Consider the following 11,501-nt stretch of genomic DNA (forward strand, 5'->3'; position numbering starts at 1 on the left):
AACGGAGACATTTTTCTCAAGGAATCAGGTCAACTATTTAAATATATGATGAAGATATTTTTCTCAATCATGCACTTAAATCATGTAATCAGATCAATTATTTAAATCTATGATTAATTCTCAAATCATAGATTGATTGAGGATATAAGGAATATAAGGATGTTATTTCATGTGTGTCTCTATTATGATCTTCTTTCATGCCTCTACAAGATTTAGCTTCGGTTAAGGATGTCAATCTTGATCGATATACTTGAAATGTTTTATGAGCGATAAGTTTTATGAGGGAATCTATGAGTTGATCAGAAGTATGTACGTAAGAAACATATAGTTGATATCTAACAACTTAATTTCTGTCGAAGTGAAAGTTGATGACAATATATTTCATTCGTGAGTAGAATATTGGATTGGCACATAAGTAGGTGGCACCGACATTATCACAGTATATTATAAAAATGGATTGAAAAGTAATGTCAAGCTCTTATAGTAAATTAGTGACCCAATTGAGTTTTGCATCGGTGGTGATAATGGCTCGGTATCTAGCCTTGGTGATGGATTTTGTGATTGTTTTCTATTTCTTAGAATTCCAATTGTTTGGATTTACTCTAAAAAAAATAATGTAGGCTGACATAAATATTTTATCATCAATGTTGCTTACCCAATCAGTATCAATGAAAGCATAGAAATAAAGTAATGAATGTTTATAAAGAAGTCCATGATTGATAATCCCTTTTAGACATCATAGGACTCGTTTTGCTACAAACCAATGCATAGTGAAAGGCCAATGTATAAACTATGATAATTTATTGACTGCAAATGAGATGTCTAGATATATGAGAGATAAGTACTATAAGGAGCCAAGTACTTGTAGGTATTATATAGGATCCATAATAGGGTTGTCATTATATAATTTAAGTGATTCAATAATGAAGAGTGGGGTGGAAACTTCTTTGACATTATGTATATTCATCTTTGATAGTAGATCTTAAATGTACTTCTTTTAAGATAGGGAAGTCCAAAAAAAGTTAATGTTGTTTCTACTTTTAGAAAGTAGCTTAAGGTTCGTAGATCTTTGATGAAGAATTGATTTGCCAACTACTTAAGGAATTGCTCGATCTCTATAAGATTATTGCCTATAATGATAATATCATTCACATATACTAGTAGATATATAATACTTCCTTTTGTTATCGTAGAAATAATGAGATGTTAGACTTGGAGTTGATGAAGCCAGTTAATGTCATAAATGAGCCAAGTTTGGTATTTTATGCTCTTGGAGCACGACAAATATGGCTTGAATATTAAGAGTAGATGAAGCCAAGAGGTTGCTGCATAAAGACATCTTCAGTTAATATCCCTTGTAAGTAAGAAAGAATTGTTAACATACAGTCGCATATGTGCTAGCCTTTAGTGATAGCCAAATTCAAGATGAGCCGAATTGTTATCTGTTTAACAATTGGACTGAATGTTTTTGTTAAGTCAACAATTGGTTGTTGGTGAAACCCTTTGGCCAATAGACATGATTTGTATCTAACAATAGATTCATCTAGGTTCTACTTAATTTGAAAGATTCACTTATACCTAATGATATTTTGTGTGTGATGAAATGGTACAAGAATCTATATAGTATTATGGAGTAGGGTATCATATTTTTCACATATGACTTTGCACCAGTGTGGAGATTTTTTAGCCTGGGTGATAGTTGTGGATTCAATAGGTTTAGGTAGAGAGCTTTATGGTAGCATGGAGGTCAAGGATTTAACGTGGTTTGAAAATATCATTTTTAGAGTATATTATCATATGATTTTCAAGCATAGTGGCATTATTGGATTGTGTTGGAGGTATGAAAATTGGTGGAGAGTTATTGACACTTTTTGATTAAGCTAATATACTTCGGTGTCACTTGGTCCAGGAGAGGACAAAGACATTTTTTGTGAGGCCAAGGGTGTTGCTTCATCAGGCATTGTAGAGTGAATTTATGGAGAAGAAGGTGAAAAAGCTACAGAGTGCATGAGGTATTGTTGAACTAGAGTGACAAGGGAGTATATGTCTTAAGGAGAACTACTAGTTAGCACAATGAGAGATATGTTTAATGGGGTCTAAAGTGTACTTATATAAATCCAATGATGTATGGTTGTTAAAGTGGCTTACATTGCTGAAGGCCCATCCATGGTTTTGGAAAGGAATTAGACTTGTAGCATTGATGGATATAAGCCCTATGGTGAGAAGAACTATTGTTTCTTATAAGAACAATAATTGGAGTATTAGATGTGGATGAGGAAGACATGTTGAGAATATAAATCGATCTAGCGAATCAAATTATAGGAGAGGAGCCCAACGGAAGGAGAAGAATTGAAGGAGGAGAATAGCAAATAGTGTTATTATCGAGGAGGTCAAAGGCACAAGAGCTGTTGGTTGAGGATCCACTATTGCTACCAAGCACACAATAGCGATGAGCGCGCTCAAATATGCTATGAGGATTGGAGATTACAGCATGTTAGTGGTGTGTAAGGAAGACCGTCGAGCAAAAGAGGAGATCAATAATGAATTTAATTGGTGAAAAGCAAAAGGTAGGTGATCACTAAGGAGTAGGGGAACAATCATCAGAGGCAACAGATCATATCAACATTGTTGGTGGAAAATTAGATCAATGTCGCTGGACTGACCAAATTTATTGTGCTACATTGATGTTTGTAGATCAATAGTGGGTAGACAGTGCCGAGGTTGAATGATATGACAAGATGCATCTGAGGACAACATGAAATCAGAGTCAAAGAGCAATAGCCCTGCAGATGTTGCCCTGTGCATGACCATTACCTATCTGGATCTAAGGAGTTGCGGTGATGGAGGGCAATAAACAAGCCAACAGAGGAGTAGCAGATTTGAGGAGTCATGGTGACGAGTATTGGGAAACTTGGATAGAGTATCACATACGTAGTGAAAGAACAGAAAAATAAAATCTCATATTTTCTAAAAGAAAATAATTTCGTCGTCGTATGAAGATTAGTATGTAAAACAAAACATAACCGAAAACTACGTGTGTCAAAGTAGATTTGTTATTTAGGGAGATCATATATCCTATAAAATTTTTAGATCTATAGGAGTGGATGAAGGAGGTCAATTGTCCTCCTCTCTAGTGATGATCCACATGGTAAATGTGATGAAGACGCTCCTCAAATCATTATACAATCTTTCTCTTTATATGCACCACGTGATCAAGAAGGGGCTGGCCCTTCTTGTTGTCCACATGTCCCAAACTAAGGCTGTCAGTTGAGGAGGAGAGGGAGAGAGGAGAATAGAAGGTGGCAGCTAAAATGGGTCTAGCATATGCCCATTTGGTTCCCTCATATTTATAGAGGTCCTTATCAAATTAACCCCAATGGATCCTGCCCTATTGGGTATTGGGTCTCCACCTAACTACCTAAGTCTCTTAGATTAGTGTATCTCTACACAATAATCTCTCATTGGCTTTTATTGATCTTATCCACAAGATCTAATAATTCAGAGGTTTACTGGATATCCAATAAGATAGGGGCTTCAACGGATATCTTATATCTAAACCTCTACTTGTCACAACACCTACCATATGTGTGTGACCCTCTAGGCCTAATATCGACTTAGTAATGAATTATACTTATCAGAACTCATTCTGACTTAGTGAATTATTATCTCCATAATAATTCACTCGACTTATTGACTATGGACGTAGGCCACTCCGCCATAGTCCACAAATGATACAAGGGAATCAAATCCATTGGACCTGTCTGTCCTTAATTATTATGTATCTATAGTCCCTCATCCATCTAAATCTCAGAGATTGTATACTGGGTATGGTGCTGTAAGGCTCATACAGAAGCTACTTGAGCCTTGCTCTAATCAGATTCTCCCAAAGAACTTTTACTCTCTTAATTCGAATGACCGTGACTAGGGATTTGCCTAAGTAAGAATATATATGATATTTCTCTCATAACACCGAGAGTGGACGATCCTCTATCGATACTCAATTGCCCTTGTAAGGTTGGGTACTACTCTCGATGACCGGTCATGCTAGATCTAAAACTTTCAAACCTATAAGTATAGTATCAAAGAGTGGAGTACTCATACAGGATATCCTTGATGTCTCAAGTCTAAGGACCAAACACAAAACTAGGACCACGAAATCGCTATTTGACAATGAGGTATAATTAACCATCCAACATTCTGTGTTTAGATCAATCAGTAAACTTATTCTCTAATGAGCACCTACACTATATCCCTAGTGTCCCCACATCAGCAACTAGGAGACTAGCCGTCTCCATCATATAAACGGGTATACGGCACACTAGTCTATCCGGTTATCTCGATGTCCCTATCAAGTAACCTACGACCAGAATTATTTAGGGTCCGAGTTTAAAGGCGAATCAGTCTCATTATACATCATGATCCGATTTCCATTATACAGACCTATGAACATCATAATATATGTAACATGTAATATAAAGTAAGAAAGTGTCAATAATAATAATAAGCAAAATGACTATGTTGTGTTTCACACGTGCCATCACTCACTTGATTGACTTGTAGGGCACCTATGACTAGCAATCTTCCACTTGACCTAAAGTGAATCACCTATGTCTGATCCCCATTAAACCCCTATGATGCTCAAAGATAATATAAGATAACAGCTTCATTAGTGAATTTGTAATATTATCTTCGGATGGAACTCTTTCCACTGTAACATCACCATGGGCCACGATCTCTCTAATCAAGTGGAACCTCCTCAGAACGTGCTTCGACTTCTAATGAGACTTGGGTTCTTTCTCTTGAACAATTGCCTATTGTTGTCGTAATATAAGGGAATCGACTCCTCGGTGCCTAACATGACTCTAAGATATGTGATAAACTCTTTCATCCAAACTTTCTTCTTTCCTGCTTCTACTACAGCAATGTACTCAAATGTACTTCTTTCTTGCTTCTACTTCTTTCCTACTTCCTACTTTAATCAACTTGTCTCTCCTGATCGATGTTAGTCCTGCATCACTTAAATGCATATCAAATCATAAACACTATCAATTGGTTTCATCATCAAAATTCGAGATTCAATAATCACCCCCCTTTTTGATGATGACAACTAATTGATGGCGGAGTTTAAATAAACTTTCGAAGTTCAAATAAACTCCCCCTATCAATATGTCATATTGATAAAACTTTTGGATTCAAAATTTCAAGCAACATGTTATGATAAAATTATGTATAACATCATCATACTTCTCCCCCTTTGTCATCAACTAAAAGGAGAAGTACAACTATCAAGTGTTTAAGATATACAAGTTCAAATCGTTGTATAATAAACATAATCTTCAGTTTTATCATTATGCAAGCTAGCAAAAATTTTGAGTTTTGCAAGTTTATAAAATTTGCTATATATGCAAGTTTAGCATGTTTTGCTTCTTGAGATAGAACTATTGCTTCTCTTGAGATTACAAGCTAGCAAGTCTTGGTGATGTTCAAGATAGCAAGTTCTACATCATGCAAGCTTGCAAATTTTTTCATCATTTTAAAAATGTAAGCTAGCAATATTTGAGATGTTCAAGAAAGCAACTTTTACTTCTTGAAATATGCAAGTTAACAATCTTTGCTTCTCCTTTGAGATGTGCATACTGTTAATTCTTTCTCCCCTTTTGTCATTGGCAAAAAGAAGGGAAGAATATAATTTTGTATCTCTTTTTTCCTTTACAATAATTTTCAAAGCATGACAAAGATAAATGAACATTCTAGAGTATCATTTTAGAAAATGATAATGGTTGACTTTCACATCATTTAATTAAAGAATCATACTATTGCATGCATCATTCCAAATCATAAATAATTCAAATCATGATGGTATCAAAGTGTCAAATTGTTGAATCTCGTATTTTGATGATAAAACCACTTGATATATGTTTATGATTTAATCTGCGTTTTGAGTAACGCAGGATACTTCGATCAGAATTAGACAATTAAAGCAGGAAAATCATGTTGTGCTGGAGGAACATGTCAGAAGATTGGACGTCGGTCCGGTGGATCGGTCGACGTATCGACAGAAGGCTTCGGGCCGTGGACTCGAGCATCGTACCAAGAAGAGCGGGTATTGTGCCAAGGATATCGGAGTTACAGAGTCAACTAGCCGATTAGGCAATAGGTTACAGGAGAGGACGATGCGCCGAAGAATCGGACGAAGCGTCGAGGGACCAATGACATGCCGGACAACTTGGTTAATTGCTTAGGATTAATTGTCTCGATCGAAGTTTGTGTTTTACATGTGCAGGATTAACTACGATGAAAGTAAGACATGTAGCTGGAGTTGCGCTAGAGTCATGACGATGATCACGTTGGGAGTTCGAGAGCTCGACGGAAGTTCGGACAGTCGTCGGAGGTTCTATGAGAACAAATCCGAGAAGTCCAGAAGCTTGCCAAAGAAGCTCGTCGGAACTCGCCAAGTGGATCGTCGCAAGTCCAGGAGTTTGCCGGAAGTCCGCAGGAGCATCACCGAGGGTTCATCGGATGATCGACGGAAGTTCGCCAGAAACTCGCCGGAAGAAGCGATTGACGCACCGGAGCAAGCTGCAGAAATTGTCTTATGATTTATCGTAGTTAGCACTAATGATTAAGTTGAAAATGGGAGGTGATCCCATTAGCTTAATCTTGGGGCAATTGGGCCCCTGAAAAACCCAAATTGGGCCGAATGGATCAACCCATTCGTACCCTGGTTGCTGTGGGAGGTGCAACCGCCCAAGCCAAGAGGTAGCACCGCCTGGGCTAAGTCTCCCAGGGACACTGGGCGGTGCAACCGCCCCAGCCAGGAGGTGCAACCGCCTGGGCTCAGTCTCCAAGCGGGACTGGGTGGTGCAACCTCTCCTGACAGGAGGTGGCACCGCCTGAGCTCAATCTTCGAGCTCTGCCAAGCGATGCAACCGCCCCAGTTAGGACGTGCAACCGCCTGAGCTCGGTCTTCGAGCTCTGGCAGAGAGGTGCAACCGCCCCTGACAGAGGTGGCACCGCCCAGAGGCTCAGTCTTCGAGCTCTGCCAGGCGGTGTAACCGCTCCAGTCAGGAGGTGCAACCGCCTGATCCCGGAATTCCGGGAATTGACAGTTTTGAGCTCCAAATATGAACTGGGTTGGGGCCTATAAATACCCCACCCATTCAGCACTGAGAGAGCAAGAACACTCGAAATCTTGATATCTTTCTGTGATTCTTAGAGCTCAAAACTGTTGTAAAGGCCAAAAGTTCTCCTCCTGTTCTTCAAAAGTTGAGTTGTAAAGAGAGGAGAGAAAACTTCTGTAAGGGTTATCTCCTAAGCCCGTCAAAAGGAGTGAATCTGTAAAAGGGTCAAACTTCTCAATAGCTTACTACCTTCTGCGATTTTACGAACAAGTTTCTAAGTTCAGAACTTTCCAAATCTGCGTTTAGACGGAAATCATTTTTCTGTACGATCATCATATTTCAGTTTACGTTTACGTTTTGATTTCAATCATAACTGTTTACTGCCTTCTGCGATCTTACGAACAAGTTTCTAAGTTCAGAACTTTCCAAATCTGCGTTTAGACGTAAATCGGCTTTTATCATACGAACGTCGCATTTCGGTTTGCGCTTGTATTCTGCTTTCCATCATAAACTGCAAACTGCCTTCGTAGATCTACTTTAATGTCTTCTCACTTAATCTCAAGTTAAAGTAATCTTAGAATCGGCTTTCACATAGAAATCGTTTTTATCGAACGAACGCAGCTTTCGTTTTAATCGCTGAAAAATTTCCGCTGCACTAATTCACCCCCCCCTCTTAGTGCTCTTGATCCTAACAATTGGTATCAGAGCCCAGTATTTCTCATTTCGGACTTACACCCGAGAGAAATGGCTCTTCATGGCTTTCAAGAGGGCTTTTCGGTTTTTCGTCCACCATTGTTTAACGGATTGGACTACACCTATTGGAAGACCCGAATGAGGATCTTTCTTATTTCTATGGATGTTGAACTTTGGAATCTTGTCGAAAATGGTTTTTTGAAGTCTTCTCTTCCAATGATCGAATGGTCGGATTTAGAGAAAAAACATTTTTCTTTAAACACAAAGGCTATGAATGCCTTATTTTGCGCTTTGGACAAAAATGAGTTAAATCGGATTTTTTTGTGTGAAACGGCTTTCGATATTTGGCGCATTCTTGAAATCACGCACGAGGGAACTAGTAGGGTCAAAGACTTGAAAGTTAATATTTTACTGCATGATTTCAAGTTTTTTCAAATGAAGCCAAGCGAAACCATTGGTGACATGTACACCCGTTTTACGGATGTCGTCAATGGTTTAAGAGCTCTTGGCAAATGTTTTTTGAATTCTGAACTTGTGAACAAGATTTTGCGTTCTCTTTCTAAGAAGTGAGATTCAAAAGTAACGGCTTTACAAGAAATAAAAGATTTAAATATTTTTCCACTTGAAGAACTAATTGGTTCATTGATCACATATGAAATGACGTGCAATGCACGTAAAGAACTTGAGAACCACCTTCCAAAGAATAGGAAGGATTTGGGACATAGAACATTTGAAGAGCACTCGAGCATAAGCTCAAGTGATGGTGAACTTAAACTACAAATGAAACAAAAATTAAAAAATAAAAAGAATGGAACTACTTGCTTAGAAGAATAACAAAAATTGGGATGAATCGAGCTCCTCCGAAGACGAGTAGAAAATCAACAAAGGCGAGGTGGCAAACTACGCCTTCACGCCTTTTGACGCTGAGGTAATCAAAATGCCTTTAATTTACTTTGAAATTACATGATGCTTTTCATAAAGCATTTTTCTTTTTTATTTAATTTTCTTGAAAATTGCATGTTTAATAATTTTATAATGAAAATACAAACAATTAGGAATCATGCTTATCATTCTAGTAATTTTGAAAATAATCATGAGAATTGCATGTTTATGATAAACAAAATGATTTTGATTAAAAATACCTTATGAAATCATGCTATATGTGGTTGAGAAGTAATAATGTGTATCATGTTGATTTCCATTGTTATTTCTCGATTTTGAGTATATGAAATCATGTTTAATTTGAAGTTATGATAAATGAGTATATATTTTTGAAATTATGTATGATGATTCTTGATATTTATGGATTATCGATTTTCATGATAATAACAGTGGCTTTAAAAAAAAAAATTGATGCATGTTTTCATAAATGAAAAGGCATGCTAACATGAAATCGACCACTTAAAATGAAACACTTAAAAAGGGGAAAAATATATTATCAATGAAATCATGAATCTATTTATGTTATAAATCTTGTAAGCCATAAAAATGATTTTGATGATTTAAATTTGAAATGAGTTTTATCAAAATCATGATCTTGATTTATCAAATTGAATGAATTGAAAATGAATGATGATTTTTCTCTTGAATGATTGTGACTTGTATTCCTTGTATTCATGATATGATTTTTATGCAATTCTTTGTATTCATGAAATATTTATCTCATCACCCAATTATTTCTTTTCAATATTCCTCAAGTGATGATATGAATGCATGAGATATTCATGAATTTATTTTGATGTATGCAAATGAGAAGTTTCGATCATGCATGGTAGGATGTAATGTGACAAATTAATACTATGATGATTTGAAATATTTATGATTTGGAATGATGCATATGCTTTTTATTATGATAATATATGATGTGTATCATGAATGCTTAAAAAAATTAAATAAATAAATGTTTATATCATGTTAGATGGTTTTACATATTATGTATGATAAGCTATAGTGATGAGTGAAACAATGATTGAAATAATATGAATGATGATTTGAAATCATGCATATAATAATGAGTTTATATGTTTTGAAAATGTGTATGTTTTAATTTGAAAATATAATGATGCACAAATGAGATTGATACTAACCTTTGTCATGATTTAAAAATTGAAGTAAAGGGTTTTTCCCTTCTTTTTGACAATGACAAAAGGGGAGATAGCTAGCTTGCACAATTCAAGAAGAAAGCAAAAATTGCACTTCTCAAAAGAGAAGAAATTGCTATCTTGAACATCACCAAGAAGTGCTATCTTGCAAATCTCAAGACACACAAATGCAATCATGCAAAATTTGTAATTTTGCACATCATTAAAATTTATGATGCTTTGGTGATTATGCATGTTCTAAAATGTTATAAAATTCACTAGCTTGCATGATGTAGAACTTAGCTATATTGAACATCACCAAGGAATGCTATCTTGCCTATCTCAAGAAGCAAAAAGCTAATTTGCACATCTAGCAAAACTTATATTTCAAGAAGCAAGAGTTGCTTTCTTGAACATCTCAAAATTGCTAGCTTGCGGGCCTTAAAATGTAGAAATTTTTTACTAGCTTGTATATTGTAAACTTGCTATCATACTACCATGATGATGAGTATGCCTTATCTTCATGATTATATTTGAAAAACTATGGCAAAAATATGTCTGAATGATTAAACGTGTTAAAATTATTTTTCGGACTTTTTTGATTGAATGATCAAATCACTTGATTGCCATAATGATTTTACACAATTACTTGCCATGATTACATGTTGGAAATTATGTGCTTGAATACAAAAATTTCCATGATAATAAGCATGTTTTACCTTCGTGGTTGTAATTGAATATCTCTAGTAAAACTCTGTCCAAATGTATGAAAGTGTCAAATTTCATTTTCGGATTTTCTTGATCCTAACAATTGGATTTTCTTGATACATTATCCTCTTCCGAACTTAACAAGCATATGTCATATCAAGTTTAATTCACATCATTGATTTTTGACATATGGAATCATCTAGCAAATGCACTTATCATGTGAAAAATATTTTTCGAGAAACATATTTGATGATTCCCTCTTATAAAAGGAAGATATTTTTACATACAAGGATTTGACTCACTTACATATCTTAATCCTTGCAAAAATGAAGTGTGCTTTAATATCTTATCGATTTGAACTTCACATATGGCTTTCCTCCTTCATGTAAAAAGATAACAAATAAAAAGGAAGAAGCAATAAAAGCTATCTCCATGTCATGTTTTCCTCGAGATGTTTGCATAATTGGTATCCTATCACTCACTGTTGGAAAATGACATGAACCAACTTATGGCATCACACTTATATTTAAAATTTGCTTATGAAGTTCTCCTTGTTGTTGATGACAAAGGGGGAGAAATATATAAATTGATACTATGAGTGCCATATTTCAAGAATATGAATAGATGTTATGAATGCCATATTATGATGAGATATCAAAAGCAGCATTCATATGAATAGGTGCTATGAATGTCATATCATGTTAAGATATCAAGAACTTGAATCGTAATTTTACATGTTGATATCTTACCATTTGATGATAGCATACTTGCATGATGATAACAATAGATATTATGTTTTTCATACAATGAGTTAAACTTATATCACAAATACTTGATTGTGGTACTTCTCCTTTTTGTTGATGACAAAGGGGGAGAAGTATGTTGATGACATGATATG

The sequence above is a fragment of the Musa acuminata genome, chromosome BXJ1-8 (genome assembly GCF_036884655.1).
Source record: "Musa acuminata AAA Group cultivar baxijiao chromosome BXJ1-8, Cavendish_Baxijiao_AAA, whole genome shotgun sequence".
NCBI lineage: Eukaryota > Viridiplantae > Streptophyta > Magnoliopsida > Zingiberales > Musaceae > Musa > Musa acuminata.